Raw genomic sequence first — 13036 nt, 5'->3', positions numbered from 1 at the left:
AAATAAGATCAGGGAATTACACCTTCAGGTTTTGGTATGAGGATGTCTAGCTCATCTCAAAACAGCTGTTTTCAGATCACTCTACACCAGGTTTAAGTTACAGATTTACTGTTTTAATAAACGCTATCCTTATCTCAAAAATGAGAATAGCTAGGGTTAGAACTAAGTGAGAATGTGTTAAAGAAAAGACTCAGCACAAGAGACCCACAGTCATAACAGCTGTGGGAAAATGGCTTGGTACTTCTTGCCACAGCACAGTAGCACGTATTACCTAATCTTTCCACGGAAGACAGCTACAAGGCCTGGATTAAAAATAGACAAAAGGAAACATGGGACGACATGGCCCCCGGCAGCCAGAGGCAATGCATGTAAGCATCATGGTATTTCCCAGGACTCTGACCAGTCCTCAGTGTGGGAGACTGAGCAGGGGAAGCAGCAGCCTCCCTGTTGAATTTGGGGGCCAGAAAGATTGAATTTGGGAGCTGCCATAGTGACACGGACTGAAGTAAAGATCTTGGAGATGCCAGAAACACAAAACTGAGGCAGAACTTCTGCTTGCGATTTCCCTTTGAGGTGTTAAAAGGAAAAACTCGAGACAAATTACATTTAACAGAGCTTAATTGAATACAGAAAGATGGGAGAACTGGGCAGTGCTCAGAGCCAGAGGAGATTCAGGAAGACTCCCACTTACAATGGAGTCTGTAAAAACATTTAGAGAAAACTGGATTAGTTCTGGTTTCGTATTTGCCTTATTTGAACATGGGTTGGAGAGTTGGTTGCCTGGGGTTGGCTGAAGCTCAGCTGCTGTGATTGGCGGGAACTCACTCCTGAGTTAGGGTTTGAGCTTGCTGAGGTACAAAGGCTGGATTGCAGTTTTAGTGGAAGGACTCAAGAATGCAAGTTACAGGGACCCTCCAGGGTCAAGTTCGTTTTGTTTAACGGAGATGATTGCCAAGCAGAGATTTCCTCAGGCTCATGATGTCGAGGAGTAGCACATCCTGAAGATGTCCTGGTGAGCACAGCAGACCCCCACTAAGACCCAAGGAAGAGGAGCAGGAGTGAGAGCCACCCCTTAAGAGTAAGAGGCTACTGGGAACAGGTGCAGCAAAGCCCAAGGCAGCCTCACCTTGATTAGGGTAATCTGTCCACAGCCCAGCTGTTCCCTAGAGGAAGATGTTACCCAGAGAACCAGCATTTATTTCATACACAACACATGGATATTGAGTACAAAATTACCAGGCATGCCAGGACACAGGACCAAATGACTAACATGTCTACAGGAAAAAAAAAATGAACAATGGAAACAATTTAGATATTGGAGCTATCATATATCAGACTTTAAAAGGACTATGATTTATATGGTCAAGAACCTCGAGAAAATCATGGAGAATTTTAACAGAGAGAAAGCATCTATTGAAAAGTATCTATTGACAATTTTATAAATAAAAGGTACATAACTGACATAAGGAATTCTAGAAAGGAGATAATGGGGCCAGCATTGTGGCACAGTGAGTTAAGCCCCCACCTGGGATACCTGCGTCCCACGTCAGAGTGCCAATCTGAGTTCCAGCTCCTCTACTTCCGATCCAGCTTGTTGATAATGAGCCTGGAAAGGTGGTAGATGATGGTTCAAGCACTTGAATCTCTGCCACTCATGTGGGAGATCCAGATGGAGTTCCTTCCTCCTGATTTTGGCCTGGCCAAGCCCTGAAAATCCCCTGAAGGATGCAAAGGAGTCCTCTGAGGGGAGAGGTTGATAGGGCTGAGGTTAGCTGCAGCCAGCATAGCTGATGCCACCACTGATTCACTCCTCTTGGTGACCCACTGCTCACCCAAACCAGACGCTGGGTTTGAGCCCCATCTCTGAGGACGCCATCAGCTGGCTTCTGAAGGATTTTCATTGGCATCTGATTCTGTACTTAAAATATCTCCCACAGGGGCTGATGTGGGGCAGTGAGTTAATCCACCACTTGTGACACCAGTATCTCATATAAGAACATGGGTTTGAGTGCCGGCTGCTACCCTTCCAATCCAGCTCCTGGCTAATGTGCCTGGGAAAACAGCAGAAGATGGCTGAGTGCTTGGGCCCCTGTCCCCCATGTGGAACCCAGAATGGAATTTCTGGCTCCAGGCTTCAGCCTGGCCCAGCCCTGACCATTGTGGTCATTTAGGGGAGTGAATCAGCAGATGGAAGATTTTTTTCTGTCTCTCCCTGCTTGTTAAATAAAATAATCTTTAAAACATGTCTCCCACAACAAAACCAAGACCATTAGGATGGGAAAAGTCAGTTTTTGTGTTGTATGTTGGCTAAGTGTGTTTATAGGTAATTTGATCTACGTTTTCCTCCAGTATTAAAGATATAACATTAGAATACACTTAAATACATTTTCATATATCTTCAGCTGTAAATATTTCATAACTCAACAATTTTCTGGCCCAGAAACTACTTTGTGGGTCTTTTCTGTTGTATTGCTTTTATTTCGATTCTTGTAGCAAACGTTAAGGTCAGGTAATATTGGAATTTTTGAATCTCAGTGGTCATTTCAGCGATGCTCCATCCCTAGAAGCCTGGTGTCCAACATTGCTAAGTATCTGAAATGCAGAAAGGTTGACTCATAGTTGATAAATAGATAATAAACAGGTATTGATTTAAACTCTGGTGATTATACAGATTTATAGCTCTAAGAAGCACATATTGACTTTAAAGAGTAAGGCCATTGAATTAGCAATAAATATTGATATATACCTAAGCCTAATGGCAGCAGATGTAAATAATGCTCTCAGCACATTGAACCTAAAAATGAAATCATTTGCTCTTCCAACCCCAAGTTCCCAAGACACATACAAAAAAAGACTTGTTAAAACACCAGGAAGAAGATGCCTTGTTGCAGAGTTATTCAGACATCATCCGAATCAGCTACAATGTAACAATATTAGGATAATCACTAAGATATGAGTGCCTGTAGCTGTGAGACTACAGTTGCTCCCAGATTGATTTCACCCAGGATACCAGGTTGGTTGCAAAATAATAACATACAAGAGATTCTACTTACTCTGGCTAGCTCGTGGAAATAGTGCTATTCTCTACCCTATGTCAGAGAGACCTAGTGAATCCTATCCAAAATTGCCATCTTTACAACATGTAAGGGATACATGCATAGATAAAGGATCCAAACAGAAAGCAAGAAATGTAGTCCAAGTGTTGTGAGATGAATCTTCTTTTCTTTAAGGCACTGCCATGACTTTCTCACTCCAAGAACACTTTACTCATCACCTGCTTCCCTTAATGTGCTGTTGCTGAACTCTTGATGTCAATGGAGAGAGACACTAAGCATTGAAACTTGTTAGAGTCTGGTTTGCACAATAGTTAACCATGTTGTCCATCGATACATTTCAGCAGGACCACAAAGGCAATAAAATGGTATAAAAATTACATGTGTGTAATATATACATGTGTTTCTAGAACCATGTAGTCCATAGGTCTTGATATAGTCTAAAGAGGTTTGCAATCTGAAAGAGGGTAAGATTTTAGCAACAAGCATGTGAATTGCTAAAGAAGAAAGTGGCAGTAGATTTATTTTTGCAATCTTTGTTGGTTTTGTTTGGGATTCTAGCAGAGGCAGCAATCCAGACCAAAATGGTTCTGAGAGCCTTCCCTCTCAGAGGGGCTGGTTGTATTTATATCCAGAGAGAAAGAAGTGACCTACAGAAAATGGAAGTGAGGAAGAGACAGACTTCTTGGTGACTGCTCTCTGCCATCTTATTTGAACATAACTGGAGTCGTCAACCACTTGTGATTGGCTGAGACTTGGCTACTTGTTATAAAGACAGGTTACAGTCTGTTCACACATCATTAGGCTGCAGTTCACTGCACATGAGAAATCTTTAGGTCACAGTTAAAATATATCAGGAGAGAAATTAGACATAACAATTCAACTTCACATGATTAGAATGGAAGGAAGGGGTACTTAGAAGCATTTCTGAGATACAGAAGGTGTTTCCCTTCATTCTTTCTCATGGCAGTCAGGCACCAGGATGGTGTCTGTAGCTGCAGCGGGGCACACATACATCAACCCCATATCATGTTGGTGCCTGGAAGTGGGGTGCTTTCATGTCTTCTCCTGGCCCACGCCTGCCCTCCTGGGAAACCCAGTTCAGTTAGTGACATATATTCAGAGGTGTTCATGGTTCATCTTCTCCCCTCAGGTGCATTGCCTTCCCATGGGTGTGTAACAGTATAATCATGTCTCTTTTTTTAAATTTTTTTTTGACAGGCAGAGTGGACAGTGAGAGAGAGAGACAGAGAGAAAGGTCTTCCTTTTTGCATTGGTTCACCCTCCAATGGCTGCTGCAGCTGGAGCGCTGCAGCCGGCGTACCGCGCTGATCTGAAGCCAGGAGCCAGGTGCTTCTACTGGTCTCCCTTGGGGTGCAGGGCCCAAGCACTTGGGCCATCCTCCACTGCCTTCCTGGGCCACAGCAGAGAGCTGGCCTGGAAGAGGGGCAACCGGGACAGAATCCGGCGCCCCGACTGGGACTAGAACCCAGGGTGCCGGCACTGCAGGTGGAGAATTAGCCTATTGAGCCGCGGCACCGGCCTCATCATGTCTCTTAAAGACATCATTGAAGCAGCACTTTTGGGAACCCCGTGCGTATCCTCACTCTGCTCCTCCACCATGATTCCTGTTGTCCTGTTTGTTTCTTCTGCTCATAGAATTGACCAGACTCCACTGTAATCACTCATTTTGTCTACCTCCCTCACATGGCTGTGAGCTCCTTGAAGGCAGTAGGCTCAGCTTTTTTGGCTATTTACCCAGTCCTGAGGACAGAGCCTTTCAACAAGGAGAAGCCCAGGAAATGAGAGTGGAAGGAGCTCCCTGTAGCCCAGTGCTACCTCTGACCTCTCCAAATAGCTTGTGCAGGGTGCGCTGTGTGCATTACAGACCTGGTGGTGCTCTTCCTGTCGGTAGCTTCCAGGTTCTCTGTGGTTAACATCAACATCAGGGGCACATGAAGGCTCCTTAGAAGAAGACAGTGTTTTCACATTCTCTAGCTTGCAAAATTCCTGCTCTACCTCACCTAATTGGAACACTTGGGAGGGATAAGGTAGGCACTAGACAAATGTGATCAAGAGATGTTCGGTTCCTCCGGGAAATACTGCCTCTGACCCCTCACAAAGGTGAAATTAAGGAAAAACATGGGGGTCTGGCGCTGCAACATAGAAGGTTAAGCCTCTGCCTGCAGTGCCGGCATCCCATATAGGCTCTGGTTTTAGACCTGACTGCTCCACTTCTGATCCAGCTCCCTGATAATGAGCCTAGGAAAACAGTGGAAGATGGTCCAAGTGCTTGGGTCCCTGCACCCATGTGGGAGACCTGGTATTTGTATACCAATAATGAACTCATTGATGAAGAAATTAAAAGAGAAATTCCATTCAAAATATCTACCAAAAAAATCAAACACCTTGGAATAAATTTAGTCAAGATTGTGAAAGATCTTTTCTTTTTTTTTTAAACTTTTATTTAATGCATATTAATGCATATAAATTTCCAAAGTACGACTTATGGATTACAATGGCTTCCCCCCCATACCGTCCCTCCCACCCACAACTCTCCCCTTTCCCACTCCCTCTCCCCTTCCATTCACATCAAGATTCATTTTTGATTATCTTAATATACAGAAGATCAGCTTAGTATACATTAAGTATGGATTTCAACAGTTTGCTCCCACACAGAAACATAAAGTAAAAATAATAGATGATTTTTTTTTAAATGATGATGAAATCAGAGCAGACCTATTGTCATGTTTAATCCCAGTGAGAGTCAAGTTGGGAATTGATAATTTCTTTTTTTTTTTTTTTTTTTTTTTTACAGAGGATCAGTTTAGTATGCATTAAGTAAGGATTTCAACAGTTTGCACCCCCATAGAAACACAAAGTGAAATATATTGTTTGAGTACTCGTTATAGCATTAAATCTCAATGTACAGCACATTAAGGATAGAGATCCTACATGAGGAGTAAGTGCACAATGACTCCTATTGTTGACTTTACCAATTGACACTCCTGTCTATGGCATCAGTAATCTCCCCATGCTCCAGTCATGAGTTTCCAAGGCTATGGAAGCCCTCTGAGTTCTCCGACTCTTATCTTGTTTAGACAAGGTCATAGTCAAAGTGGAAGTTCTCTCCTCCCTTCAGAGAAAGGTACCTCCTTCTTTGATGACCTGTTCTTTCCACTGGGATCTCACTCGCAGAGATCTTTTGCCAGAGTGTCTTGGCTTTCCATGCCTGAAATACTCTCATGAGCTTTTCAGCCAGCTCCGAATGCCTTAGGGCTGATTCTGAGGCCAGAGTGCTATTTAGGACCTCTGCCATTCTATGAGTCTGCTGAGTATCTCACTTCCCATGTTGGATCACTCTCCCCTTTATTTACTCCATCAGTTAGCGTTAGCAGGTACTAGACTTGTCTATGTGCTCCCTTTGACTCCCAGTCCCTCCACCATGACCAACTGTGAACTGAAACTGATCACCTGGAACAGTGAGATGGCATTGGTACATGCCACCTTGATGGGATTGAATTGGAATCCCCTGGTATGCTTCCAACTCCACCACTTGGGGCAAGTCAGCCTGAGCATGTCCCAAATTATACATCTCTTCCCTCTCCCATTCCCACCACCATGTTCAACAGGGATCACATTTCAGTTAATTTTCAACACTTAAGAATAACTGTGCATCAATTACAGATCTAAACCAGTCATATTAAGTAGAACAGACAAAAAAACTACTAAGAGGGATAATGTATTAAGTTGTTCATTAACAGTCAGGGCTATGCTGATCAAGCCACCGTTTCCCATAGTGTCCACCTCACTCCAACAGGTTTCCCTCTTGGTGTTCAGTCAGTCATCACCGATCAGGGAGAACATATGGTATTTGTCCCTTTGGGACTGGCTTATTTCACTCAGCATGATGTGTTCCAGGTTCCTCCATTTTGTTGCAAATGACTGGATTTCGTTGTTTCTTACTGCGGTATAGTATTCTAAAGAGTACATATCCCATAATTTCTTTATCCAGTCTATCGTTGATGGGCATTTAGGTTGGTTGCAGGTCTTAGCTATTGTGAATTGAGCTGCAATAAACATTAGGGTGCAGACCTCTTTTTTGTTTGCCAATTTAAATTCCTTTGGGTAAATTCCAAGGAGTGGGATGGCTGGGTCGAACGGTAGGGTTATCTTCAGGTTTCTGAGGAATCTCCAGACTGACTTCCATAGTGGCTTGACCAGTTTGCATTCCCACCAACAGTGGGTTAGTGTCCCTTTTTCCCCACATCCTCGCCAGCATCTGTTGTTGGTAGATTTCTGCATGTGAGCCATTCTAACCGGGGTGAGATGAAACCTCATTGTGGTTTTGATTTGCATTTCCCTGATTGCTAATGACCTTGAACATTTTTTCATGTGCCTGTTGGCCATTTGGATGTCCTCTTTTGAAAAATGTCTATTGAGGTCCTTGGCCCATCTCTTAAGTGGGTTGTTGGTTTTGTTTTTGTGGAGTTTCTTGATCTCTTTGTAGATTCTGGTTATTAACCCTTTATCTGTTGCATAGTTTGCAAATATTTTTTCCCATTCTGTCGGTTGTCTTTTCACTCTCCTGACTGTTTCTTTTGCAGTACAGAAACTTCTCAATTTGATGCAATCCCAATAGTTGATTTTGGCTTTGACTGCCTGTGCCTCCCGGGTCTTTTCCAGAAATTCTTTGCCTGTGCCAATATCTTGAAGGGTTTCTCCAATGTTCTCTAGTAACTTGATGGTATCAGGTCGTAGATTTAGGTCTTTAATCCATGTTGAGTGGATTTTTGTGTAAGGTGTAAGGTAGGGGTCTTGCTTCATGATTCTGCACGTGGAAATCCAATTTTCCCAGCACCATTTATTGAATAGACTGTCCTTGCTCCAGGAATTAGTTTTAGATCCTTCATCAAATATAAGTTGGCTGTAGATGTTTGGGTTGATTTCTGGTGTTTCAATTCTGTTCCATTGGTCTATCCATCTGTTTCTGTACCAGTACCATGCTGTTTTAATTACAACTGCCCTGTAGTATGTCCTGAAATCTGGTATTGTGATGCCTCCGGCTTTGTTTTTGTTGTACAAGATTGTTTTAGCTATTCGAGGTCTCTTGTGCCTCCATATAAATTTCAGCACCATTTTTTCCAGATCTGAGAAGAAGGTCTTCGGTATCTTGATTGGTATTGCATTGAATCTATAAATTGCTTTTGGGAGAATGGACATTTTGATGATATTGATTCTTCCAATCCATGAGCATGGAAGATTTTTCCATTTCTTGGTATCCTCTTCTATTTCTTTCTTTAAGGTTTTGTAATTTTCATCGTAGAGATCTTTAACGTCTTTGGTTAAGTTTATTCCAAGGTATTTGATTGTTTTTGTAGCTATTGTGAATGGGATTGATCTTAGAAGTTCTTCCTCAGCCATGGCATTGTCTGTGTATACAAAGGCTGTTGATTTTTGTGCATTGATTTTATACCCTGCTACTTTGCCAAACTCTTCTATGAGTTCCAATAGTCTCTTAGTAGAGTTCTTTGGGTCCCCTAAATACAGAATCATGTCATCTGCAAAGAGGGATAGTTTGAGTTCTTCCTTCCCAATTTGTATCCCTTTAATTTCTTTTTCTTGCCTAATAGCTCTGGCTAGAACCTCCAGAACTATATTGAATAGCAGTGGTGAGAGTGGGTATCCCTGTCTGGTCCCAGATCTCAGTGGAAATGCTTCCAACTTTTCCCCATTCAATAGGATGTTGGCTGTGGGTTTTTCATAGATTGCTTTGATTGTATTGAGGAATGTTCCTTCCAAACCCAGTTTGCTTAGAGTTTTCATCATGAACGGGTGTTGTATTTTATCAAATGCTTTCTCGGCATCTATTGAGATAATCATATGGTTTTTCTTTTGAATCAAAAAAAAAAAAAAAAAAAAGAAAGAGAGAGAGAGAGATTTACCACGCCTAACCTGGGAGTGTCACCTTTGGCACACCAAACAGAGCTCTCAGGCCACACCCATCTCAAGCCCTAAGGCTCCATCAAAAACAGATAGTCCACTTAATCTAGAGTCATAGTATAACAAGAAAAAGCACCACAGTGAAGAAACCAAATATCTCCAATATGCCAAATAACAAATGCAGAAACCGAGGTAATAAAAACAAGGAAGTCACCATGACACCCTCAAATGAAAAAGACACCCAATTCAAGATTATGAAGATGATGACATAGAAGAAATGCAAGAAGCAGATCTCAAAAAATTGATAAGAACATTAAGAAGTTCTCAAAAACAAATTCTGGAACTACACAAATCCTTAATGGACAAGATAGAAAATCTCTCTCGTGAAAATGAAATATTAAGGAGGAATCAAAATGAAACGAAACAACTAGTACAACAGGAAACTGTGATAGTGACTGAAGTGAAGAATTCAATAGATCAAATGAAAAACACAATAGAGAGCCTTACAAACAGAATGGGTGAAGCAGAAGAGAGAATAGCGGACTTAGAAGACAGAGAACAGGAAAGGATACAGTCAGACCAAAGAAAAGAAGAGGAAATTAGAAATCTAAAACATATTGTCGGGAATCTTCAGGATACCATTAAAAAACCCAACATTCGGGTTCTAGGAGTTCCTGAAGGCATGGAGAGGGAGAAAGGATTAGAAGGCCTTTTTAGTGAAATATTAGCAGAAAATTTCCCAGGTTTGGAGAAGGACAGAGAAATCCTAGTACAGGAAGCCCACAGAACCCCTAATAAACACGACCAAAAGAGATCCTCACCACGACACGTTGTAATTAAACTCTCCACAGTGAAACATAAAGAAAAGATCCTAAAATGTGCAAGAGAGAAACGTCAGATTACTCTCAGAGGATCTCCAATCAGACTCACAGCTGACTTCTCATCAGAAACTCTAAAAGCTAGGAGGGAATGGCGAGATATAGCCCAGGTACTAAGAGAGAACAACTGCCAGCCCAGAATATTATATCCTGCAAAGCTATTATTTGTGAATGAAGGTGAAATAAAGACTTTTCATTGCAAACATAAATTGAAAGAATTTGTTGCCACTCGTCCAGCCCTGCAAAAGATGCTTAAAGATGTGTTACACACAGAAACACAGAAACACGGTCATCAATATGAAAGAAGGCAAAGGAAGGAAACCAAGGAAGGAAACCTCACAGCAAAAGATCACAGGGAATTCAAAGCATATATTAGAACTTATCTTTGGCAAATGGCAGGGCAAAGTTACCACTTATCATTAGTCACATTGAACGTGAATGGCCTGAACTGTCCAGTTAAAAGACACCGATTGGCTGATTGGGTTAAGGAACAAAACCCATCTATTTGCTGCTTACAAGAAACACATCTTTGCAACAAAGATCCATACAGACTGAAAGTGAAAGGCTGGAAAAAGGTATACCATGCCAACAGAAATGAAAAAAGAGCGGGCGTAGCCATCTTAATATCGGACAACATAAACTTTACCACAAAAACTGTTAAGAGAGACAAAGAGGGACACTATATCATGATTAAGGGATCAATTCAACAGGAAGATATAACAATTATCAATGTATATGCACCTAACTACAGGGCACCAGTTTATCTAAAAGATTTATTAACGGACTTAAAGGGAGACTTAGACCCCAATACAGTAGTACTGGGGGACTTCAATACTCCACTCTCAGAAATAGACAGATCATCCGGTCAGAAAATCAACAAGGATACAGTAGATTTAAACGACACTATAGCCCAAATGGATCTAACAGATATATACAGAACTTTCAATCCTACAGCTAAAGATTTTACATTCTTCTCAGCAGTACATGGAAGCTTCTCTAGGATTGATCACATACTAGGCCATAAAGCAAGTCTCAGCAAATTCAAAAGAATTAGAATCATACCATGCAGCTTCTCAGACCATAAAGGAATGAAGTTGGAAATTAGCAACTCAGGAATCCCTAGAGCATACGCAAACACATGGAGATTGAACAACATGCTCCTGAATGAACAATGGGTCATAACGAGAAATCTAAAACTTTCTGGAAGTAAATGAGGATAACAGCACAACATACCAAAACTTATGGGACGCAGCAAAAGCAGTGTTAAGAGGAAAGTTTATATCAATAGGTGCCTACATCAAGAAATTGGAGAGGCACCAAATAGATGAGCTTTCAATTCACCTCAAGGATCTAGAAAACCTACAGCAAATCAGACCCAAATCTAGTAGGAGAAGAGAAATAATTAAAATCAGAGAAGAAATCAACAGGATTGAATCAAGAAAAACATTACAAAAAATCAGCCAAACGAAGAGCTGGTTTTTTGAAAAAAATAAACAAAATTGACACCCCATTGGCCCAACTAACTAAAAAAAGAAGAGAAAAGACCCAAATCAATAAAATCAGAGATGAAAAAGGAAATGTAACAACAGACACCACAGAAATAAAAAGAATCATCAGAAATTACTACAACGACTTGTATGCCAGCAAACAGGGAAACCTATCAGAAATGGATAGATTCCTGGACACATGCAACCTGCCTAAATTGAACCAGGAAGACATCGAAAACCTAAACAGACCCATAACTGAGACAGAAATTCAAACAGTAATAAAGGCCCTCCCAACAAAGAAAAGCCCAGGACCAGATGGATTCACTGCTGAATTCTACCAGACGTTTAAAGAAGAACTAACTCCAATTCTTCTCAAACTATTCAGAACAATCGAAGAAGAAGGAGTCCTCCCAAATTCTTTCTATGAAGCCAGCATCACCTTAATTCCTAAGCCAGAGAAAGATGCAGCACTGAAAGAGAATTACAGACCAATATCCCTGATGAACATAGATGCAAAAATCCTCAATAAAATTCTCACCAATAGAATGCAACAACACATCAGAAAGATCATCCACCCAGACCAAGTGGGATTTATCCCTGGTATGCAGGGATGGTTTAATGTGCGCAAGACAACCAATGTGATACACCACATTAACAGACTGCAGAAGAAAAACCATATGATTATCTCAATAGATGCCGTGAAAAATCTTTTCAATGAAAAAGACAAAAAAACCTAATGTACGAAGTTTACCACAATACACAAAAGAATGGAAAGAACTTTCATTTTCATCAATAGAAAAATGAACATTGCTTAAATATCCATATTACCCAAAGCAAATTGCAGATTCAATGAAATCACCATCAAAATATCAATAACATTCTTCACAAAACTAGAAAAATATCTTAAAAATGTATATGGAAACAAAAAAGACCCTGACTAGCCCAAACCATCTTGAACAGTAAGAAGGAAACATGATACCAGATTTCAAAACACACTGTGAGCTGTTATACCAAAACCCCATGATACTGGCATAAAAATAGGCACATAAATGAACAGAATAGTGAAAGAAGCCCCAGAAAAAAATCCATACATTTACAACAAGTTTATCTTTGACAAAATAGCTAAAACACATGCCAGGGCAGAGACAGTCTTTCTTTTTTTAAAAAACATTTTTTCTTTATTTTTATGTTAATATGATATTAATACAAGTGGAACAGATTCAGTGTGGTTCATAGACACAATTCTGAGTATAGTGATACTCCCTTCACCCCTCCCTTTTTTTCCCCTCTCTCCACCTTGTTTTTTTTACCTTTTTTTCCCTCCTTCCACCCTGTTTCTCTCTCTCTCTCTCTTTCCCTTCCTTTTTTCCTTCTCTCATTTCGAATTTTTGAGATGAAGTAGTTTAATTTACATTAAAGTGAAGAGCTTAATGCTCCACTAAACAAAGACTTCAATAAGTAAAAATAGAAACAACCAATGTGGTGGGACAAATGGATGTCTGTATACAAAGGATTGAAACAAAAACCCCAACCCACCTTTCACTCTATATAAAAGTCACCTCAAAATGGATCAAGTATTCAAATTTAAGACCTGAAGCTATGGAATATTTAGAAGAAAGCATAGGAGAATACTTCAAGACACTGGCATAGACAATGGCTTTTTTGGATAACAGCC

Source organism: Oryctolagus cuniculus, chromosome 3 (assembly GCF_051225735.1).
Source record: "Oryctolagus cuniculus isolate XC-2025 breed Fujian yellow rabbit chromosome 3, ASM5122573v1, whole genome shotgun sequence".
Classification (NCBI taxonomy): Eukaryota; Metazoa; Chordata; class Mammalia; order Lagomorpha; family Leporidae; genus Oryctolagus; species Oryctolagus cuniculus.
This window is presented reverse-complemented; position numbering follows the sequence as displayed.